The sequence below is a fragment of the Euprymna scolopes genome, chromosome 14 (genome assembly GCF_053919585.1).
Source record: "Euprymna scolopes isolate OS-2025 chromosome 14, ASM5391958v1, whole genome shotgun sequence".
Taxonomy (NCBI): domain Eukaryota; kingdom Metazoa; phylum Mollusca; class Cephalopoda; order Sepiida; family Sepiolidae; genus Euprymna; species Euprymna scolopes.
Genome location: NC_136495.1, coordinates 35037276 through 35063708, shown reverse-complemented (window position 1 = coordinate 35063708; position 26433 = coordinate 35037276). Strand labels below are relative to the sequence as shown.

At 33.3% G+C, this 26433-nt stretch overlaps 1 long non-coding RNA gene across 1 annotated transcript in view; it reads left to right on the top strand.

Moving 5' to 3' along the window:
* LOC145292941 (uncharacterized) overlaps positions 1-21956 on the top strand; it is a 112245-nt gene extending 90289 nt beyond the window's left edge. Inside the window, exons 3-5 of the long non-coding RNA XR_013869620.1 lie at positions 1027-1095; positions 11677-11874; positions 21604-21956. This is a non-coding gene — a long non-coding RNA (uncharacterized LOC145292941). The remainder of the gene's footprint in view (positions 1-1026; positions 1096-11676; positions 11875-21603) is intronic.
* Positions 21957-26433: the final 4477 nt, after the last annotated feature.

The window sequence follows — 26433 nt, the reverse complement described above, 5'->3', positions numbered from 1 at the left end:
GAATATCTTACTAGTGACACTGCCCATGTGTTTATACCTTTTATTAGATTTCTACGATATAGTTTGGTTTCGAAAAGTTTTCTTGTCCTTCTGAAGTATTCTTTTCCAACCTTCTCTTTCATTTCTGTTGCTTGCACGGTGTCTGCTTCGAGTAATCCCAAATATTTGTAGCTGTCGTATCAGCTGCTGTTTGTTTGGGTAGTCCCATACTTTCCGTTGCCTCTAGTTTTTCCCTTCCCGTGAGCACTTTTCCATGCCGAATCCTATTCGGATAGCTTGGATGAAGATTCTAGTTACGTTTGTTAGCATCTCTGGTTCCTTTTGGTTTTTGCAAACAGTTTGAGGTCATCCATGTACATTAGGTGGTTCATTCTTTCATCTGTATTAGTGAATTTGTATCCAGCTTGGAACTTTCTTAGTATGTTATTAAGAGGCATCATGGCTATGATGAATAGTAGTGGTGATAGGTAATCACCCTGGAATATACCTCTTTGTATTTGAATATCAGTTATGTACCGCCCATCAGCTGTCAGCTCAAGTCTCTATGTTTTCATTGCATTTTCAATAAAATTGATAATCTTGCCTGGTATTTTGTACATTCTCATGCACTTTATTATCCATGCTTAGGGGAACTTGCCATACGCTTTCTTGTAGTCGATCCATGCCATGGTTTTGTTCATTTTTCTATCTTTTACTTTTTTCAGGATCTTTGATATTATTATTATTATTATTATTATTATTATTATTATTATTATTATTATTATTATAATTATTATTATTATTATCATTATTATTATTATCATCATTATTACTATTATCATTACTATTATTATCATTATTACTATTATTATTATCATCATTATTATTATCATTATTATTATTATTATCATTATTATTATTATTATTATTATTATTATTATTATTATTATTATTATTATTATTATTATTATTTGTCCTTTTCACATATATTTACACATTCTATTTAAATCTGCTTTTTCATTTCTTACTTTATACTTTTGTTTCCAGAGAGAAAACTTTGGAGAATCTTTTCTTAAAACTGTTGTTGGACAGAACAAACAGATTTAATGCAGCGAAGTAAGTAATGCCATTTTTTTTTCGTGATTGGTGTTTTCATTATTTTTATTTATACAAAAAATTGTCTACATATATGCACATATGTTTCAGCTACGACCTTTTTAAAGTGTGGCATCATTAGGCTACGGACGGGGAAGATTCTGAAAGACTGAATTGAGTTTTAAGCTAGAGGATTTTTTTTTCATTTTCCCTGTGATGATACTTCTTTGCCTGATTAGTAAACAAAGAAATAAATGCATCCACTCCTTAAGCAATCGTAAGTTTGCAAACAGGATACTTATATCCGAGTATCTAAATCTAGGAAAGTTGTCCATGATGAAGGAGGTTTCCCTCCGCTATGTTTCAGCAACAAGATAACTATAGTAACGACGTAAGACAAAAGTTTTACATAATACTTTCCTTCTTTTAGATAGCTTGTCTAATAAAATCTGCGAGACAATCTTGCGTCTGGATACTAAACCAGGTACTTATATGCCTGCTTAGTTAAGTGAGAGTGGTTAAATGATTACTCGTACTGCATATTTGCATATGGAATCTGTTGTGCAGGGTTCAAATCTCATCAAATCTATTGTGATAATATATACCGTCGGAGAAGAGATACACATATGAAAAAAAACAAAAAAAAAAACAACAACTAGCGTTTTATTAGCAGTATTCAATGAATAATTAATAGTGTATACTTTGTGGTTTGGCAAACGTTAATACACGTAAAACGACCAAACTGATTATTACCGGCGGGCACATTAGGTTCTACTTATATGTTTCGAAAGTTTAATTAATTTATTTTTTATTGGAAATATATAAAGGAAGATTCCAAAAGTGCGACTGTTCAGAAGAGAAGTAAAAATAATCCATGTCCAAAGACATGAAGATAAAACCAGGAATAATAACATTCACGCTGTTAAAGCATTTATATATACAGTTTCAAAACAGGAACATATGTTTATTCTGTGGTCGCCAGTTTTGATAATAACAAAGCTAGCAAAAGATAAGTATATTTTATTTAAATATCCCATCGTAAAAAAGCACTATATATATATATATATATATATATATATATATATATATATATATATATATATACATTCCAAAAAGCCAGTTAAAATAAAATGAAGGTCCAGAGAGTATCATGAAACTATCAAGAGTACAATACGTTCGTAAGGAATAAATTTTTAAATAAATAAATAAAAAGTTTATAAATAAATAAATAATTTTATAAATAAATAAATAAAAAATTTATAAATAAATAAATAATTTTATAAATAAAAATTTTATAAATAAATAAACAAAAAGTTTATAAATAAATAAATAATTTTATAAATAAATAAATAATTTTATAAATAAATAAATAAAAAAATTTATAAATAAATAAATAATTTTATAAATAAATAAATAAAAAGTTTATAAATAAATAAAAAATTTATAAATAAATAAATAATTTTATAAATAAATAATTTTATAAATAAATAAATACAATTACTAGCCATTAAAAAAAAATCAGCGTCCAGTACAGTGAAAATGTAGTTCAAATTATTTTATTTTAAGCTTTTTGAATTTCATTATATTCAAATCATTCATCAAGGTTTATATAAGAGTACTCAATAATAAATAGAGAAAGATATACTTACTTATTTATGACTACAACTTGGATGTCTTCAAGTCCAACATAAAAAAATTCCTGATAAACGGCCCCTTAAGTAAGACACTTTATCAAATCTTCATTATTAACGATTAACGCGATATTATCCCATTCATTACTATACACTCAATAACCCTTATCCCCGAGTGGCTTCCAGGCCTTGATAAGTGGTGAATACTATGTAAAAAAAACATTTTTATATCGCTATATTAGTCATGATAATCTTTCGATCAATAGTATAATAAGCTTTTAAAGTTAAAGACTATTATCGCATGAGGAGGTATTAAGTTATTTATCACTGTTGACCGAAATATAACTTTGCAGCATAAAATGTTAATATAAAGAAATAAAAAAGTATATATATATATATATATGTAGACATACATATATAAATATATATATATATATATATATATATATATATAAATCGAAGAAGGAAGTTAAGCTGGTTTACTTCCTCTGTAATCTAATGCTAAAAACAAAACAGAAATATAACTTTGCAGCATAAAATATTTATATAAAGAAATAAAAAAGTATATATATATATATATATATATATGTAGACATACATATATAAAAATAGCAATATATATATATATATATATATATATATATATATATATATATATAAATCGAAGAAGGAAGTTAAGCTGGTTTACTTCCTCTGTAATCTAATGCTAAAAACAAAACAGAAATATAACTTTGCAGCATAAAATGTTTATATAAAGAAATAAAAAAGTATATATATATGTAGACATACATATATAAAAATAGCAATATATATATATATATATATATATATATATATATATATATATATATATATATAAATCGAAGAAGGAAGATAAGCTGGTTCACTTCCTCTGTAATCTAATGCTAAAAACAAAACAGAAGTAAATTGCTACACCTGATAAATAAACGCTTCCCACTAGATAAGATCTTTAACAAAACTACATTGAAATTAAGTTAAAATTGTACTGAAAACCTGGAAAAATCTTTAAAAAAACCCACAGTAATAAAATATTGAGGAGTAATAATTCAGCTAGTGATACTAATGATAACAGTACCAATAATGATTTTAATTGTCAAAGAACTATTTAATGCCCGTAAAGAAATGAATGTTTCACATACCCAGCTAAAATATACACCGAGGAAATTCTGAAATAGAAAATTTCTATATCTAGAATGTACTTCAATAACATTTAAAAATAGATTTTATGTACATGCACTTTCAATAATGAATACAACATATCAACAGAACATCGTTACATTACAAGCATTTTATCGGAGAGAATAACACACTTATACTTAAATGGAAACAAAAGTTAGTTCATCAAATTTATACCTATGTTTTATGTCTAACCGAAATCTTTAAATAATTAATTTTAAGATCGCGAAAAAATCAGTAAATAATAAATAGAAGCTGTAAAAACCTTAAAGGATACGTATTAAATAAACTACATTAACAAGCAATTTACTAACTATTCAATTAAATGGATTTATATTACTAATACGTCATCCCTCTCCCATAATCTATTAAGATATTAATAAATAAATATATTAATAAATCGAGTGTGAGGTTGAATAATACAGTATTGGTTCAGTACAGTTTTAATAAATAGTAAACGTCGAAACTAAATAATATCAACTATCATAAACGCTCTGTTCAGTGACATCATTTTAAATTATCTTTACATATAATACATTATATCCTATAAGTATTAGCTGATCTAAAAAAAAGGGACGTAGTATACCATTAATTGAAGAAAGTGAGTGCACTAGGTTTTATGTTCATGTCTTTACTATACATACAATATCATGATAGTAAACTATAAAATAATATTGACTAACATGTATAAAGTATAATGATGATATACACCTCTAAAGATTATATAGATTACTAGCTGTACCCTGCCACGCGTTGCTGTGGCTCAATTTGGTGTAATGGAAAAGTCTAATAAAAAGAGAAAATGCATGTTTTTATATTCTTAGTACAGCAATTCACTCCAAAAGGTAAAAAAAGGCGAAAATGTAAAAAAATGGTACTCTTGCAGAATTGGATCCGGATCCTCGGGAGTTTCCGTCCAGCATGGCTTGGACTCAACCAACAATTAGTGGATTAAGCCGAACGTTGCTAAAATGTTGAAACGATAAATCTAGTTTTTGTTTTGTTTTTTTTTTGTTTGAAAAAAAAAATGTGAGTTTTTAATTAGTATTTGGGTGAGGGGGGCGTTACAATACACAGATTCGAAAAAGTTGTCCCAAAACAAATAAATGAAAGCAAATGGAAGGTAAGTTACGTTTCTACCTAATTGGATGATTTTTTTGTGTTTTTATTCAATGTAAAATGTTTAAGCAGCTCTAAAAACACAGTGTTTATCGATATATTTGAAAAAGACAAATTTCACCTTTTCGTTGTAATAACTATAAATAATAAATCGAGTTTCTTTAATAATAAATTGTTAGTTGAAAGCACAGAATAGTTACAACCCCCCCTCTCGAATAGTCCCGTAAGGGGAGTGAGGTAAAGTAAAGAATAAGCGAAGAAGTAACCCTGTTTTAATACAAAAATATAAATAAAAATGAAAAAAAAAAAACGATGGTAAATTTTTTTTAGCAACTACGATTCCAAACCGATGTTTCTTCGTACTGTCCCTTGTAAACAAATCCCCAACGGTGTAAGTGGTATCGGGGGTAGGAGGTATATAATAGGGGGAAAAGACTTTACAACTTCCATAGATTATAACCGATTTTTGCTCTCACCAGAAAAAATATAGGAATCCACGATTATCGAGGAAGTGTAGAGGTAATAGGCCTATAACACATCTCAGATAATGTGCTGCAGTTTGTGCATATTTCATTTGCATGAAATGTCTTGATTTTTAATCCTATTAAGGTTAAAATTAGAAGGGAAAAATGAGTTCATTATATACATATATATATATATAGGGATTACAAACGGTGATTATGATAGAGTCGCACCTCTAGATATTGATGGATGTCTGTATATAACATAAAATTATGTATATGGGTTGGCATTTATATAGATTTAGTTACACACACACACACACACACACACACACACACACACACACATATATATATATATATATATATATACATATGCAGTGCCGCCAAAAAGAAAGTCCGCACTTGACATTATTTCAAAAACCGCAAATTTAAGCTAAATTGATAACTGTTTAAACCACCTATACCTCATTTGATTCGCCTTTTATTCATTTATAATTTTATCTGTTCGTATTTGACTTTTAATTTAGAGATAGAATAATTGATAAATACTATAGAAATGAATAAATAATTGTTGTAGATAAATTACGAATAGTAATATATTAAAAGCCCCAAAACAATAAATACATAAAGTAAAAAATGTAATCTAATAAAAACTATAATATATATATATTATTTACTATAACAATTATTAAATACGTACAGATACTTGTGCTTCATCCTTTCAGGAATCTTGAGTGCAGGGTGGGTGTCACGTTTAACACCAGTCGATAGTTTTGAACCTGGCGACAGAAGCCATCTCTGGCTTCATTAACAAGGACATATTCATCCAGCTACCGTTAATGCGTGTGTGTAGGAACGTGTATATGAGAATATAACTTTGTTGTGATACATGTACGTGTATAAGTGGCTCCATGGAAAGGTTTACATATTTTCATAAACTTATTTATATTTGACCATATATATATATATATATATATATATATATATATATATATATATATATATATATATATATATATATATATATATATATATGAAACAATAAGAGTGTAAAATGATGTCACAAAAAACTAAATATTAGTGAATATAGAATCGTTTATTTATTTAAGATAAGTATACAGCATTTAGTTGGCGGATAGAGAGGACTCTTTATACCAAGGTATTTCGAAGCCTAATGCTTCTCATCAGAAGAGTAGAGAAGATGCTAGGTAACATAATGAGGATGCGACGTCTAGCATGGGATTCATCAGGAACGAAATGAATCAAAGAAAATATTGATGTTTTTAGGGGGATTTATATGGAATTCTAAGATAAAGGAGGAGCGTATTATATAAAGTGTAATGTAAAAAGTTGTATAGGGGTTCTATTATACTCTTAAATAATGTAGGTAGTTTATGTTTTAAGACTCAAGCACAGATATAGAGGTGGGTGGTGATACTATTTCATTACAGTTTTTTTTATCGATAGATGCAACTGAGATGACAACAGCACATTAAGACGGTGTATAATTTCAGGCGAAATATTATGGTGATGAATTAAGTAGGATTGAACCAAAGTAACGGTTATCCCAGCATTACTTATTAGAAGACTATGGTAGTTGTAAATCTATAATAATAAATTTCAAAAGATGATATATATTAGATAATATGCAGTAATAATCCTAGGGTTGCCCTGTTATTAGGTGTACAGGGTGGAGGGTTGAATTGTCAGGCGGAGGCATAAATATAGGGGAGCAAAGTTGATGGAGGTAGATAAAGGGACAAAAATAATTAGGATGTGGACGAATGACGTGGTGGGATAAGAGGGGAAATATATACCAATAGTAGCAGTAATAATAATAATAATAATAATAATAATAATAATAATAATAATAATAATAATAATAATAATAATAAATAGATAAATAAAACCAAGGGACAAATAAATAAAGGAATACAAAATAGAAAAATAAAAATGAATAGTAAAATAAAATGAAAAAATAAAAATTAAACAGAAATGTAGCTAAATGGGGGGGGCAGAGATGAAGAACTAGCGTACAAAAGTGAAGCACAAAGGTATAATGTATGTATGGGTTTAGCCAGCAGAGCAGAGAGTTTGGTAAACAATATTCCGGAAGATACAAGTATGTCAGGAGACTGTCGGCAGATGTTAATATTATAGTCCTGAATTTCCTAGATGCATGGTCCAGTTACATAAGTCATTTATGAACAACATACTACATTTAGGCTTGTGTTTAACGAGAAATGAGTGGAGTTCAGTGAAGAGCGTTATTAATGGCAATGAGACAGATTTGCAAATTCAAAGTGAGAGCTCGTCTTATCAAGAGATATGGAGTGAGGGGACAATACCCCATTCCTAAAATAAAAAAAAAACGATGAAAAGATTGGGCATTCGGTTAGTTCCAAGGTTGGGGTTAGTGTTTCAGCGTTTGTGATGTGTTTTCCTTATTATATGATGCCATGGTTTGGTGTTGATGAATTGTATTCTTTATTCGTCATTGGCGTACGGGAAAACGATATGTTTGACGTAGCAAAATCCAGGCGGGGTGAAAAATCAGGTCGAATTAAGCCGCTCAAAATGAGTTCAGATGCTTTTAACGGGAATGAAGGCCAGTGTCTGGTGAGTAGTAGAGACGAACTAAATGGGTGGAAGCGAGGTTGAGGGTATAATCTAGGTTGCATGAGGAAGTGAGTTGATGGACCTTAATGGATAGTAAGTGAATTTTAGACAGGAGATGTTGGGTATGGGGGTATGTGTGTGAGGGGGAGTTAGATGGAGATAGAAGTCAGTTGCGATTGTCGCTGAAGATTTTAGTGAATTTAAATTTAAAATGAAGGAGTATTATCCGTCTGCTAAGGGGGAAGGATATGTAAGGGGGGTGTTAAGTTTCTGCATGGTTAGCCTTAGAGGCAATAGATATTATTCCTTGTCTGGCGGTGTTTATTCGGAATTTTCTTTTGTGTCTGCAACTGCAAATTATCTGAGGTTTAGAGTTGAGAATATTTAATTTATTCGGTACCGTTATAATTTCGGTCGCCTATGCGTTGCAAAGCAGGCAGTATTCAGAGCCTGGACTGTATTACTTAGGGTTTCTCTAAATCTGCTTTCTATTCCCTTTGCCTGTTGCTAATGCTTAGACCCCCTTTCTCATTTTCTCCTCTTGGGTTTAAAGTATATCTAAAAAAAAAACGTTTTGTATAAAATGAATGAGCCTTATATATTTGGTTTTAGAATTGATTTTTTTAAGTCTGATGAAATGGTTCCTCTGAATATAGGTGCTATTGAAACATATATGCATATATGTAACTAGTAATGTTTGTATGAATAAACATATTATAAACATGTTTTTTTTTTATCAAGCATTATTTGATAAACACAGGAGTTTCAATGAATTTACATCTAGGAAACTAAAGTATACAAGCATTAGTTTATAATGCTTAATTAAAACTAATTAAATGAAAATAACAGAAATCTGTTCAAACGTAGGAAGATAATTAAAATATTTATACATATAATTAAAGAAGATTTATAGCTAAGCAATGTTTAGGTCTAATTAACCAACGGTTATTAGCGCATACAAATCAATAAATCAATAGTTTCGTATAAAAATATACATAAATACATACATTAGAGATTTGGTCGTTATCAATATTATCTAAGTAAATAAATATAGACTAATTATAAATAATAAATTAATAAGATATTAAATAAAATATTTGATGTTAATGTGCATCAATAAAAATACAATTTATTGATACGTAAATTTTATGTTCATGACTCTGCATTAAAATTAAAACATGATGTAACAAATTTAAAAATATTTGCAACTTCTCTTCCAATTTTCAGATTTTGCACTCATGCTCACATTCCTTTATTTTCTTTTAAAGTTGATAAGTTCTTTTGCTTTTGATGAGTTAAGGACAGAATAAATTAAAAAAAATTGTCATAATAATTACATGAATGATTCTGCGCTACGAAACAGGTACTGTCAAGAATCGTGCGTTTCAACGTACTTAAAGAAATGAATCATAACATGGTCAACATCTGGAAATTTTGAATATAGTCTTTTGTCATATATATATATATATATATATATATATATATATATAAGTTTAGTGGTTATATTTAAATTCTGAAAAAAATACATATAGACACATATATTCGAATTAAGAATTTATTGTTTGACAAAAGGAATATATAGAAGGGGTTATGTTGATTTCCTTAATCCATGGATTTTCAATAAAGGTTATATCATCAGAGGAAATGAAATGTGGTTACAGTGTTCTGGGTGTAGGATTTGTGTTTTGATTTTATACAGTTTGTTGGAGCGCATATCAAAATGGTATGCCTTCCATCTAATATTAACGAGGAATTTATTGATAGCCTGTGTAAGCTTGTGAATGAAGGATGAATTAGAGGGAATGGGGATATTTTTAGCAGAGAGGGGTATATATTCTTTGTCAAACATTTTTGGTAAGGCTAGAAAAACTCGAATCCCCATTCCCTCTAATTCATCCTTCATCGACTACTATAGTCTACTTATTTAAAACTGTTAACTTCTGAAATACCGATATTATTGTGTACATATTGTTTGCATAGTAACATAATTATGATTAGGTAAATTTGGTTCCTTTTATGTGATATAGGAATCGAGAGTATTTTGCCACTCAGTTTCCGATCTTGCCCGATTTTTTTTTTATTTGTAATGCAAATCAATTAAAAATGTATTTTCGATTTTATTTATTTATTTATTTATATTGTTATGAGTGTAAAATATATAATGTATAAAGCTATTTAAAAATAAATAAAATAAGAAAGAAGACGATCCCTCAAATTATCGAATTAAAAAAGCTCTTTTTATTTATTTATCTACGCATGCGCAGAATGTTTGAAACCGGAAGTCGTAAGCCGGAACTTGTAAATCGAAAGCGGATGGACGGTTTCAACGCAAAAGCAAGACGATCTGAGGTTTACACACGCACACACACACACACACACACACACACACACACACACACACACACACACACATATATATACACTTGTTTTCTTTTTCTTATGATGGAAATGTTTCTTTTCCTGAATGTTTTATTGTTAAAGCGTAAAGAAAGGCTTTTCTTCTAAAGATTTTCAAACGACATATTGTTTGAATTTGTCCAAATGGTCTTGAAACAATTGTAACCAACAATGACTTACATTTTTGTTGCTATCAACACATTTTTGAAGTTGTTGAAGTCTTGGTTTTTCGTTAAAGCAGTATATATATATATATATATATATATATATATATATATATATATTGTTAAAACAGTATATATATATATATATATATATATATATATATATATATATATATATATATATAATGAAAATTACAATTACCAAAATGATCCAAGATGGTAAAATTAAAGTAAATTATAAATATTAAATAATTAATATTTATAAAATTATCTCAGCCAGATATAAAAGCTCGATAAAACCAAATAGGAAATAGAGCTTATAATATGAGCAAACAGTTAATAAAATATGTTAAAAAACACTTTTAAATGAGTTAAAAACATATTTAATCTGAAAAGGAAACACTAGATAAATGGATAGTCCTTAATCTACGGAGTTTCGAAGAAATACTCTCCTTCTCATCAGAGGGTAGGAATTAGCAAAATGCGGGATCAGATTTTGCATGCAGAAGTATTTGATGAAACAACAAGTAAATCGAAGATCTTACTTGAAAACAAAAAAAGTGAAGCAGAGGGAATATGGTAAAGAAAAAGGTGATTACACACGAATGGATAGTCTGGTGGAAGATAAAAAATCCAGTGATGGTAAAATCCAAATTTAAAACTTCAAGAAAGTTAAAAGAATTGTCATTTGTACAAGTAAAATCCAAGGAAATCCCGTAAATGGAAGAAGATGGTCCATAATAATCCAAAGGCAGAAATCCATGGAATAATTCACAAAATTCATTTTTGTGTGTGTGAAAAGATAATTGGGCCATGTTAATGTGAAATAAGTATATTAATATTCCATGTGTCTCTGCGTGTTTATTCTTATGTGTGTGTCTGTACGCATGTTTTCATAGATACATAAAAGTTGATACAAAACTGTAAACCTAATCTTTTCCTTTTCATATACACTCTCCTTTACTCTTATCTTCCATATCTATGTATATATCTATTTATCTATTTGCACAGTAAGCGTTCCTGTGCAATTGAGGCGACCGGCGAATGTCGTTCGGAAGAGGCAGCTGACGTGGCCGATAAGTACCATTTCCTTTTGAGTCCAAAAAGCCCTGGTCGGAAGCGCAGTATATTTTCCTGAACGACGGAGGAAAAACCATGAAACGGAGATCATCTTTTCGTGGAATCTATTAACGACTATTTACAATAAAGGTGAGCCAAGTAAAATGTAGCGCGTCACTTCCGAATCGGATTTAATTGTAGCCATTTGGATTTGCTGTGAAATCTCGCTTTTTGTCATTCTTGTTCGTGATTTCAATCATTTCGTGTTATCTTTGTATTCTTTGCTTTTAGAAGGTTATGTTGACACACACACATACAAACACACACACATACAAACATACACACATACAAACACACACATACAAACACACGCACACATATATACACACACATACAAACACGCACATACAAACACACACACAAACACACACACATAAACATACACACATATAAACATACATACAAACACACATATACAAACACACACACATACACACACAGACACATACAAATACACGCACACATAATACAAACACACACATACAAACACACAGACACATACAAACGTACACACACATACAAAAAATACACACATGCAAGCACACACATATACACATACAAACACACACATACAAACACACATAGACACACACACAAACACACGCACGTATACATACAAACACATACGCATACAAACACACACATACAAACACACACACATACAAACATACACAACCACATACAAACACGCGCACACACAAACACAGAGACACGTACAAACGCATACGCACATACAAACAACACAAACACATACAAACACACGCATATACACATACAAACACACGCACACACATACACATCTTGCGTTATCTCCTGAGCCTTTTGCATTTTCTGTTAAGTCTTATTGTAAATTGTTTGGATAAAATCTTGCTGTAAAATCTCTTTTATAAAATCATTGTATCCCTTTGTTAAATTTTGCTGCGCTACTTGGACGTAACGGCTACTGTTTTGGGCTCATATCTACAGGGACACTATGTAGGGAGTTGAGCAGAGAGATGCATGTTCACATTACGCTTAAACTTCTGCATATCACTACAGTTAGGAAAGCAGAAAACGTGCAGGAAATTTTAAGGTCTTGCAGTTTGAGTGAAGAAACCATTCGAGTTGAATGGCTTTCGTCATGTATGGATCTCTACAATGTAGGGGTGGGATTTTGCTGGTCAGTTGAGAGTAAGGGGCAAAAGTTCTATGCGTTTTTCAGAGCACATTTAATATAATATTTATAAAATAGGCACTGGAATTCAACACTGCGGCGATGTGACAGGTACTGGATTTTCGTAGCTAGTGCGGTACCTTTTAGGTTTGAGACTCTTTTCTGGACCCTCTCTAAGAGCGAGAGACTAGTGGTAGTTCACCAGCTTAGCAATAATACTACGCGCATGAGCAAATGGTGGCTTTATAGAAGTATAGGATACTCTCAGATATGAGTAGCTTTCTAGCATGGTAGAGAGAGCCCACCTGCTTTGCAGAAACCTTGGCAATGCCTTTAATGTATGTGTTTCAATTCCTGTCGCATGGGAATATTAAGCCAAGCAGTTTGAACAAAGAGCTTTCAGATAGCGTATTGTTAGTCGTCAGTAGGGCTATGACAACATCATATTCGTTTCATTGTTTTGACTCTCGAGTATATATCCGACACAGAAACAGTTAATAAACTGAGAACCACATCACTCTATATAAAAGCATATGATATCAATGGATACACACTCGAGTCAAAACAATGAAAAGAATATGCTGTTGTCCTAGCCCTAATCATCAGATTTTAGATTGTATTTTTTAAATTCACCAGTTGTGGCAATCAGACTTTAGTAAGCTGTATTACAATTCCTATTGTAGCTGTTCATTTGAATCTGAAATCATAAAAAATAGTCAATCATCTCATAAGATGTTTAGCAATAATATACTGAATTTTCAAGTGTTTATGACACTTTTAAATACCTGTACAAAAAAGTCTGGAACCTTGTACGTACATTAGGGACGTTTTTACGTTGTAGGGACATTTCCAAAGTAGAACCTAAATTGCTATATATGTACTTCTGTGTAGCACTTACAGCATCGCATTCTTATTTGGTTAAATTTTATTTGAATAAAACCAGTTGCAACAATCGTTACCAATCCCCACAATGTTGTCTCGCCGTCGACCTAACAAACTCATTAACACTTATACTTCTGTGTCTTTTTGGCCTTAATTAGCGATGGTTTATAAGTCAAAGAAAATTTCACTTCTGAATTTTGCTGATTCTGAATTTTGCTGATTCTGAATTTTGCTGATTCTTGTTTCACTTTACTTTAATTAATTTGGTTTTATCATAAAATGTTTTGTGTGCATGCATCCATGCTTTAATATGAAATTGTTTGCAAATCCGTTGGTTTTGGAACCCCCCCCCCCAAATCATTATCATTCTGAGCTAAAAATACTTTTAAATAAATAATACGAATATCTTCTTTACTAAACTCGTTTCCAAATAATGTATATATTCCCCGTCAACTTACCTTAACGATAATTCACAAGGGAACACTCAATATGTTGCATTTAAAGAAAAACTTGTTTTTAGTCAATTTAAGTGTACTGAGTTCAAATCTGAAGTTAGTTTTATTCTGCAAGCTACAGATTTTATGCAATCTTTGATTTTTATTAAAAAAGAAAAAAAAACGAGCATTATTATAGGATATTGCAATGTCAGCCACAAAACAGTATATTTAACAAGGCAAAAGAAATAGAACAATAAAATGTGATTTTAGATTAAAGTACACCATTGTTAGAAGTGGCATATGTTTTTTCTGGAAAAGTTTCTCAGAAAACAGTCTTTATCGCAACGTGAGATAAGCGTCATTCACAACGTTCTTCAGATAAGAGTCAATCACATCTAATAACGTTTATCACTTTCTGTCTGAACAGTATTTTAGTCAGGCAGGAATTTGCGTTTGTAACTTTTGCGTTTGTACACTTCATCTGGACAATCCCGTTTAATACTCCAGCAGTAGTCGGCCATCATACTTTTGTCCCAGCGACCTTGGTAGCGTTCTTCCATGATCTTTAGGTCTTGGTGGAACCGCTCTCCTTGTTCGTCACTCACAGCCCCCAGGTTTTCAGGGAACTGGTCAAGATGGCTGTTCAAAAAATGAAGCTTGATGCTCATGTTGCACTTAAGAGCACGAATAACGAGGAGCATTCTGTTCACAAGTTCATTGTAGTTCTCTGCCTTGTTGTTTCCAAGGAAGTTCTGAATGACTGCCACAAAGGATAACCATGCTGCCTTCTCCAAGGCGGTCATCTTGGCAACAAACTGATCATCACGAATGAGGTTTCGAATCTGTGGGCCATCAAACACACCTGCTTTGATCTTCTCGAACGACAACCCTGGTTTAGCTGTGATGATGTGTTGGAAACATTCACCTTCGGTATCCAGTGCCTTGACAAATTGTTTCATCAAACCTAATTTGATGTGCAGAGGAGGAAAGATGATCCTATCTCTGTTAACAATTGGGTCAGGTGTGATATTTGGCATGCCTGCTTCAAGGGTTTCGCGACCAGGCCAGTCCTTCTGGACCCAGTTTCTGTCTCGTGCTCGACTGTCCCACATGCAGAGGTAATATGGAAACTTGGTGAAACCTTTCTGTTGACCAAGAAGGAAGTTTACCATTTTCAAGTCTACACAAATGATCCAGTTGAGCTCACGATATTTTAAGAAGTCCATGACCATTCTGATGTCATCATAGTCTTCCCGCAGATGAACTGAATGACCGACAGGCACTGCCCCGTAAACATTGCCATTATGCAAAAGAACACACTTGAGACTGCGCTTAGAACTGTCTAAAAAGAGCCGCCATTCAGTTGGAGCATAGTGAGGAACATCCAGTTCTTTGAGAAGACCTGGGATATCATGGCAGTAAAGAAACTGTCTTCTGAAAAGAAGGTCACAAAAACCTGGTCACGCTTTCTGTAATATGATACTTTAACAGTGTGATCAACAAGATTTTTGCCTTGTAATCTTGATGCCAAAAGCTCAGCTACTTTCTTTGAAAGACCTAAATCCCGAACTAAGTCATTCAGTTCAGTCTGGTGAAGGGGCTTGGGGACTGGGGGAGATTCAGTGTCTGAAGAACATTCCTCGGGTTGTTCCCACTCAGTTTCTGGTAATTCATTGTTACAACTGTCTTCCTCGTCCGTGTCATATCGTTTAATGAAGGCAAACCTTTGAAAACTGGAACAGGAACTTCTTCAGAGTGCGGAGCAGGCCGAATAGCTGAGGAAATGTTCGGATGTACGATCTTATGTCTGTTTTTCTTGCCCACACCCGCTGTTTACCATGCAGAAGTAGCAATCAGTTACATGGTGTGTGGGTTCTCGCCAAATCATTGGAACTCCAAATGCAGACCATTGCGTTTTCCTTTGGTCCAGCTTCGGAGCATTTCCTCACAATTGTGGCACACAACATGAGGAGCCCATTGCTTGTCTTGGTCACCAAGATGAACTTCAAAATAATCCTTGTAGGCTCGCTTCACAAACAAGGATATGTTACGTCTCTGATGATGGAGTGTGTAGCAACCACAGATATAACAGAAGGCATCAGGCTTGTTTCTACAGTGATGTCTCGATGAGGAAGCCATGTTTGATCTGGAAAAAAGAAGGCAGATAAAAATATTAGAATCTATCTATGTATATAATCTCAAAATGCTTAGATTTGGGTTACGTACGTTAATATTTAGACTATTTCATCTATCTCAAATTGCATGAAAACTAGAGCTTATGGAGAAAAACTAATTTCAGATTTGAAATCAGCGCCTAAAAATCCTGCAGAATCAGTTAAAAAATCAAATGCAACAGAAAGTTAAAAAAATAGTGCTCCCCAGTGAGCGAAATATTTTTCAAATTATAAAACGAATGTCGATTTTTGTAAATATATTTATTTAAAATACAAGATATGAACCCCCCCCCCAGATATTACGCTTTATTCTTTGCCATAATCACGTTGAGACCTCCGTTTCCAGCAGATCACCTCAGTTAAGTATCGATTAGCTTAACCAATATTAAAGTGGGTGATCATTTGTCAATACCGTGTACTGCACGTGCTCTCCGCTTATCTCAGCATTGTTTCCAGTTGTCTTGGACTTCTCGCCGCTGGAATCAAACATTGTCGACTCAGGAGAGGAATGGTTAAAGATTGTGCAAGATTTGCTTCACAATTCAGCGCGACCATCCATAATTACTTCAGGATAATCGGATGGTCCCCGTCATCCCAACGAACTAGCATCCTATCATATTAAAAAGTATACTGCTTTAGTCGACGGAGCAACTTAATTTGATTTTGAAACTATTCATTTTAAAATGGGTAAAGTCGACTTTGTTTTTTCCCTTAGCGACATCAGATTACTTACACTAGGTAACAAAAAAATGTGTTTTGAAAATCGTCCTGGGTTTTACAGCTGAATTAGACTAATTTTGATGCTCTGAGTCCGAAAATGACCTTGGTTTTGCTCAATCAGGTCAGGGTTTTTTGCTACAGTATTAAAAAAAAAAATCGATTTTTCGTAAAAAAAAAAAAAAAAAAAAAAAAATTTCTGCGGATCATCAGCTGAGAAACCCCTGACAATTTTTTCCGTTTTCCTCAAGAAATAAAAGTCAACGTATCCAAATTCATTCAGTTTTATTTAGTCCATCAAATTTGATAAGCATAATTATCATAATATTAGTATAAGTATGAGCGTTACATGGCACAAAAGTTCAGAATTCAAGGCATAAATCAGCGTTTCTTCGATTCCCGTGTGTGAACAGCTGCTTGGTTGTCTCTCTTCAGAGACCAGCAGTAGTCCACCATCATGACTGCGACCCACCTTCCCTGGTACCTCTCCTCTATTTGGCGCATGTCCTGATGGAACCTTTCTCCCTGCTCGTCGCTCATCGCTCCAAGGTTTTCAGGAAACTTCTCCATGTGTGAGAACAGGAAGTGCATCTTTATACTCATCAAACACCCGAGTTTTTGAAAGGCCTCTATCATGCTGCTGATGAGTCTGGCGTGGTTTGCTGCCTTCGTGTTTCCCAGGAAGTTGTTCACCACCTGCACAGACGATTTCCACGCGGCGCACTCTAGGGTGTTCATAGAGTTTTGGAACTGTGTCCTTTATGAGCTGTCGTATCTGTAGGCCATCGAAAATGCCGGCCTTCAGCTTCTCAATGGTCAGTTGAGGAAAGGCTCGGCACAGGTAGTTGAAGCACCTCCCACCCTTGTCGAGAGCGCGCATGAACTGTTTCACTAACCCAAGCTTCATGTGTAGCGGCGGGATAAATATCTTCTCCCGGTCAACAAGAGGTTCGTTTATGATGTTTCTCGCCCCAGGTACTAACTGCTCTCGCGCCGTCCACTCTTTCTTTACATAATGTTGGGCTCTGTCTCGACTGTCCCACATACATATAAAGCATGGGTACTTCGTGAACCCGGACTGCTGACCAAATAGAAAGTTCACCATCTTTAAGTCGACGCAGATGATCCATTTGTGGCTGCTCATATTGGATTTTGTCGAGCACGTACTTCACTGCTTCATATTTCTTTTTGAGAGTTGTGGCGTGCGCAAGAGGGATTGAGGCGAACTGGTTCCCGTTGTGGAGGAGCACACACTTCAAAGAGCGCTTGCAGCTGTCAATGAAGAGTCGCCAATCTCTCGGATCGTATTGAGGAGCGCCGGCGATATCTCGGCAGTACACGAGATCTTCGTCCTGGCAGAAGTAGCCCATGTAGTCTTCATGCCTTCTACGAAAGAAATTGATACGCGCGTCCTTGCCAAGTAGATTTTTCTCTTTGAGTCTGGAGGGCAACAGCTCGGAGGAAGTCTTCGACAAGCTGAGATCTCGAACCAGATCATTAAGCTCACATTGTGAAAAGAGCTGCGGACCATCTTGTGCTTCATACTCGAACGCTTCTGTATATCCTTACTCGTCTGTAGTGGTGACCTCGTCGCCGCTGTCGGGAAGCTGTGTGAACGCTGGTCTAGGAATTTCTTCGCAGAAAAGATGCAGCTGAGTGTCAGACAATGTAATTTAGAATCAATTTTATTGGCTAAGGGTTAATTAAGTAAATTTTGAATTACATTTTATTTATATATTCTTATGGAGTAATGGTGAGACAGGTATTGATTTGATCGGCTAATTGCAGAATTCCCTTTATTGTTCTAAAACCCGATGAATTCGAAAAAGGAAAATAAACAAATATAAGCCGAATTCCCCGTTTACTGCTCTTTAAATACGCTCATACTGAAACATAGACAGTTAATAAATTAGTACTAGGATTTATAGCTACTGAATATGCCATAATTGTACTATTTTCTCAGAGAACTCGCATAATAAAACCGGCGTGCATCAACTTCCACGTCTAAACATACACTGAGCCAACAATGAGTTAATTTAAGGCAAAGGCAATGAATGTTAAGGTAATGAGAATATGAGAGAGAATCTAAGAGGCAATATTGTCACTACGGAGTCCTTGGGAAGAATGACCTAAATTTGCTAAAGTATAACCCTCGTTAGCCTAAATTCACACAAAAATATATTAAATATTAAATAAATTCTATACATATTTATACATTATCAATGGACCTGAGGTAATCTCGTCAGCATCAGACAAAGCCAAACTCTTTGTCAAGAACTTTGCAGCAAATTCTACCCTTTGCGACCAAGACCGCCAACCCCCAATATTTCCTCCTGTATCAGAAAACACGCTATGTGATATGCGTATATCTGTACGTGATGTTGCGAAGCTAATCAAAAACCTTGATTCGAGTAAAGCAACTGGCCCTGATGGTATTCCAATTATAGTACTCAAAAAACTTCAAACTGAATTAGCGTCCATACTTACAAAACTGTTTAAACGTTGTCTCAAGGAGAATAGTTTCCCATCTCCCTGGAAAATCTCATCAGTATGCCCTGTATTTAAGAATTCAGCTGATCGCTCATCCCCCTCTCAGTACAAGCCAATAAGTCTCCTGTGCGTCATGAGTAAGTTGCTAGAATCTGTGTTAAATACAGAAGTAATCAACCATCTCAACAAAAATAACCTTCTTAGTGACACTCAATATGGTTTCCGTTCTGCTAGATCTACAGCAGATGTCCTTACAGTTATATCGCATAGGATTAGCAAATCTCTCGACGGTGGCAATCTTTCTAGGGCAATTGCTATTGACATATCTAAAGCCTTTGATAGGGTATGGCATAAAGGTTTACTTCATAAGATCGCTAGCTATGGTATAGCTGGAAAAGTCTTCTCAATTATTAAATCATTTCTTTCTGATAGGTTCATAAGAGTAGTAGTTGAGGGGCAAAAATCAGAAGCTCACAGTATTAATGCCGGTGTCCCTCAGGGATCCATCCTGGGCCCAACTCTTTTCCTGATCTACATTAATGATCTTCCAAATCACATCCTTACATCATTTGTAGACATTTATGGTGACGACACTACCATTTATGGTACCACATCTAAGACAGTAAACGACCAAGTTCTCTCCAATTCTCTCTCCTCTGATCTTGAGCACGTAGTACAATGGGGAAAGGAGTGGCTGGTTACTTTTAATGCATCTAAAACCAAGCTTCTCTCTTTACATCATCAACATTCTAATCCACATTTGTCATCAATTGAAATGAATGGCTCTCGTCTTCAGGAGGCCTCAAGTTTTGACAAGCTTCTGGGCTTGACCATTACTCCTGATCTTAAATGGAACACGTATATCAAATCTGTTGCCAAGGCCGCTGGAAAAATGGTGGGATCTTTCTATCGATCTGGTAGATATCTCACTGCTGATGTTATTCTCTATCTATATAAGAGCCAGGTACGTCCAAGGATGGAATACTGTTGCCACATCTGGGCAGGAGCTGCTAGAAAGGACTTGGCCTGCCTTGATAGAGTTCAAAATAGACTTCGTAGCCTCGTAGGAGATGTCCTTTTCTCCTCCTTGCAACCTCTGTCTCACAGAAGAGATGTTGCGAGTTTGTCTCTGATGTATCGTTATTTTCATGGAAAGTGTTCAACTGAGCTCCAATCTATGGTCCCCCCTCGCCAAACTTTCACAAGAAACACTCGTCTAGCTGTAAACACTATCAATAATTTCCCCCACTCTTTATCTGTGCCTAAACCTAAACGTAGATTCCATGAACAGAGCTTCTTTCTTAGAACTGCACGCCTGTGGAATTGTCTTCCGTTTTCCTGCTTTCCGGCTGACTACAATATGGTTGTGTTCAAGTCTAAAGTAAATAAGTTCTTGATGAGCCGTTCCATATAAGTTATCAAATTTACCAAATTTTCATTACTAATGATTACTATATTGTCCAATTTCTACTGTACACTCTTTAACCCTTATCCTTGAGTGGCCTCTGGGCCTTGATAATGTGGTGACGCCTATGTAAAAAAAAATACACATAAATTTATGATAAACACAAATATATTAATTATTCATAATATTATTCGTGTCTGTGCATTGTAATTCGATATATTCTTCAAGAAAAATATGATTGAACTCAAACCCCCTGATATTAGCATATGTATAGCTCGTCAGATAGGCCTATGGTTGTATCTAAAAAAGTTGACCTGATAGAGCAAAATCAATGTGATATTCGGACTCAGAACACCCAAATTAGTCTAAATCAGCTGAGAAACTCCTGACGTTTTTTTTTGGCTGTTACCCAGTGTTATCAACCACTATCTCATTTTTATGTGGATGAAAAGTGATAACGTACGAAGAAGATGAAAAGTTTTAACGTATTATTATATAGGCTAGCGAGATAATATTCTTGAAACATATCCTTGACTTTTTTTCTTTTACTTCCATTTGCAGATTTGCAGCTACGAAGTTTAAGTGTTTTCCTGTTCAGTTTTTTGCCCGGATATTTTAAAATGAGGGTGTTGTGACTTCTACGTATGGCTTCAATAGAACCTTTCATCTTCTTTATTTTATTTTTTTTTTGTTTGTGTTTTTTTTTAAACAACAAGAACGTTTTCGCCGCCGCTGTTTCCTCTGCCATCGATCATCATTTATTAACAGAAAAATAATGAGAGATACCAGAAGAATATCCAAGGGTTAACCGGCCAAAATGCTACTTTGATTAAAGAAAAAAAAAAAAGAAAAAAAAAACTGAACAAAAATGAAACTGAATAAATAAATAAATAAATAAAAATTGGAGAAATTTAGTTCGAATTGATCAATATATAATTGCATTTTTGCTTTTGTCTATCATACATTTTTTTTTATTATATGATAATTGTTTGTTGAATCTTGCTTGTATCAACCTCTTCCTTCTTTTGGTGGCGATGTGGCATTGTGTCAGCAGACAGACTCTATGACTCAAAGAGAGCTCTTTTGGGATTATACGGGAAAACTCTTTACTAATTAATTAGTAATTAGTTAATCATATTATTAGAAAACAAAATTGAAAAAAATCTGATTTAAGAAGGGGAGGGCTCACTTTCTCGTTATAATGTTCTAATCACGTGATAAAGAAATGGACAGTAAATTAGTTAGCAATGAGGTAGAACGTTATAACGAGAAAATGAACCCCCTCCTTAAATATGATTTTAGATTATTTTCAAAATTTTAAATATGATTTTAGATTTATTTTCAAAATTTTAGTAATTAGTTAATTAAACTATTACCCACCTTGGAATTGGATTAATTCGTTATTTATTATTTAACATTAGCAGTGCGGCTCGGCGTCACCTGGGATCCTTATTTCCGTGAATTACGTAGATTACAGAAAGAAAACAAAATGAAAATAAACAATCTTCTTTTTATTGAAATCGCTCCAGAAATTGCAAGAAGCCACTTGATGTAAGGAGCTAAAGTTAAAAGCCAGTCACCTATAAGTGTGATGTGGATAGATTTCGACAAAGAAAAAATAAAGTATTTCCCCTTTGTCAGAAATATTTCTCATATATGAATATAAAAGAATGAAATAAGAGAAGCTAAAGATTTACTTTCTACTCTTGTTAGTTCTTTAAGAAACTAAACAGCTACTATTATCTTGATTAAGTTCAATTAGGTTTTGCAATTATATGCTTTAGTGTCTATGTATTTTACATTTTTCACAGCGTTCAAGTCAGAACCTACTTTGGCCACTTTCAGTTTCTTCCATGTAATTGCATGCTCAATATTGTAGTTTGAAATGTCTGCATTCATTTCGGGACAACATGAGATTACAAAGAATTATTGCCCTCATAGATTAAAACAGTGTTCCTATTTACAATGCCTCCCCGCGGGACAGAGTTAGACACCAGGGTTGTTTTTTAACGTGGAGAAAAGGAACAAAAATTAAAAATTGTCTCAGTCGCGAAGGATTTATCCTCCACTGACAGAGAACAAGAATTTGAAGTGCAGCATCTGAAGAACACATACTGTACTTTGATCTTGGTCATAGATTAAAACAGGGTTTCCAAAAGTGGACTCCACGGAACCCTGGGGCTCCGAGGGTGATGGTGAGGTGTCCCGGAAGCCCTTTTTCTTTTTAAAGAGGACCAAATGCTTTATATGGAAAAATTAAATTGCTGCAGAATTTAATTGTTGATCTTTTTTTACTGGAAAGAGATATGATACATAACTACAGGTGCAAAGAGTTTCAAGATGGTTCATGAAAAATAAATTAATTAATTAATAAAAATGCAACAATTTTTGATTAATCAAAAACAAAAAAATGGTTGTAAAAATTATCATTAGTTAGTTTTAACATTTGAAATGAAGTTTTTCATTTTACCAGAGAATGCCGACAGGGTTACTCAGTCATTATTGTAGGCCATAGTTCTTTTCAAGTTTCACTTTTCGCCATTAAGTCACCTTGCTGTAGTGGTAGAGAGATAATACCAACCCCGTAGCAACTTAGCTGAAAATATTATGGATGTACATTGCAAACAATACCAAATATGCGTGTACTGTCGGGAATTATATCAACACTTGTCCGAGCTAAAATACCAACTTGTATTCAATGAATTGTTTCCAATAGTTATTGTGTTTCAGTATAAGTTAAAGACCCATTGTACCGTTTATACGATAGTGTGTTATTGATGTATTTATACGTACGTTCAATTTCAGATATACACATATAAATTTTATTTAAAGTATCCACAGACTAAACACCCTCTCTCTGTTGACGTAACGAAGGTTGTCGACACTAAAACTTCTATTTAATAAGTGTTTCAATACTTTGATGTCTCCAACATAGCATATATTTTTGGAATTACATCATCAATAGAAAACTAAACGATGCAGTGAAAGACAGTGAAAGATACGTGAGCGATTGTGCATGGCAGTATGTGTTGGAAAAGTGCAGAAAAGAGGTAAACCATCGCGAAGATTGCTTGGCAAAATACATTCGTGGGCTCACAAATCAATTAGTACTCCGAACCAAGTAGCGAGAGCCAAAAAGTCATGGAGGCAGTTAATGCGTCATATACCGCATTCTTCAGAATGTCTAAAAGAAATGATGATAATGAAGTAAAACATGGAAGGTTTTAACAAGACACTTAATCCATGATATATTGTGTTCCGAAACATGCCTAGAAGCTACCATAAAAAGACCCCCCCCCAAAAAAAAACACTGAGAATGTGATACGATGAACTTCAAGATTAACCTGTCACGCTGCCCGGTAATGGGGAACCTGACGAGGTAGTGAATTCTCAGAAAATTTTTGACACGTCGTTTCTTTCTCATTCACCAATGCTCGTATTTTTGCGTTGCCCTAAATCCTAAAATGTGTTTATATACAACACACGATAGCTCAACATACATTAAGTAAACTACAACACTCTTATATACATGTACTTCTGACGATGATTAAAATCATATTATTCTACTAGACTTTTTTATTCCACTTTTGATCTAAATTCACCACACGATTTTGAGACACAAAAATATCTCAAATTTAAGACTTATGCTTAAGAAATTGAATTAAAATTTTTTTGCTTAAACAGTATCTAATGATTATAGATCAAATTTAATGTAAATCTGAAATATCCGAATGTTCAAATGACATTCCCAACTAATGACCTATAAAACCCTTTTCTAAATTCTAAAAGAACTGAAATTTTGGGAATATTTTTTAATTTATGTTATTGTTAGAATTTCACAAAAATGTGGAGGGGGTATTTGAATTTCACGAAGGGATTCTATCCACTCTACACTTTTGCATAAAACTAAATTAAACTAAACATTTCGCCTAGAAACTGTGTTCCGAAATACACAAGCACTGATTAATTTGTTTAGGAGTGATTCCTGTACATATGAATATATAAACATATGCCTACCTAACTTTATAAACATATACACATATTTAACTTTATACACGTATACACGTACGCAACTTTATAAATATGTACACATACCCAAGTTTATACGCATATACACATATCTAACTTTATATACATATGCACATAGTTAACTGTATAAACATATACACATATCTAACATTTTATGCGTATACACATACTTAACTTATAAACACATACACATAGCTAATTTTATAAATATACACATACATAATTTTACCAACATATACACATATCTATCTTTATAAGCATATACACATATCTAACTATATAAACTTGAACATGCCTGTAACTTTATACACGTATACCCATATCTAATTTCATAAACATAATGTACACATATCTAACTTTATATAAATAATATATATCCCAATGAACCATCCGAACAGAACAGTTTTGCACTATTTTATATCTCTTTACGAAGATTAAAATCAAATCAAAATATAATAACAAACATTATGTTTAGAATCCTTATTAAAATTTGGATCAACGTTTATTATTTTGAATTGAAGGCTAAAGTTTAATAGGTGTGTAAAGGAATTTTATATATTTGTGATAAGATTCAATGAAAATCTAATATATTTGAATTTTCAAATGAAAGTTTTGTAATCAGAAATCTTTAAAATGCACCAAAGAAGTAAAATTGATGAAATATTTATTGGTATCTAATACCTATTCAAAGAATTTCATAAACATCAGAGACATTTGCATTATCACGAATTTTTTTACGAATGATTTCACGCATAGTGTTCGCTCTTTTGTAATTCATTTATCATATAATTAAATTATGCTAAATATAGACCACGCTTTGGTCCCTTCAACCCAGTGTTCCAAAACTGATAAAGATCGATTAATTAGTTTAGGAACAAATTCTGTTAATAAAAATATAGAAGCATTTTTTTTTTTTTACATGGAGGTCACCATTTATCAAGGCCCGGAAGCCACTACCATTTTCGCAGCGACCTAGGCAACAGACTTGATGCATGTGTTCCATTTCAGATCAGAAGTAAAGGTCAATCCCAGAAGCTTGTCAAAACATGGAGCCAACTCAAGACGAGAGCCATCCATTTATATTGATGCCAGATGGGGATCAGAGCGTTGATGATGTAAAGATAGGAGCTTGGTTTTGGATGCATTAAAAGTAATCAGCCACCTCTTTACCCATTGTACCACGCGCTCGAGATCAGACGAGAGAGAATCAGAGAGAACTTTGTCATTTACGGCCTTTGATGTGTTGCCATAGATGGTCGTGTCATTAGCATAGATGTCAAAGAATGATTTAAGCATGTGTTTTGGGAGATCATTGATGTAGATCAGGAAGAGAGTTGGGCCCAGGATGGATCCCTGAGGGAC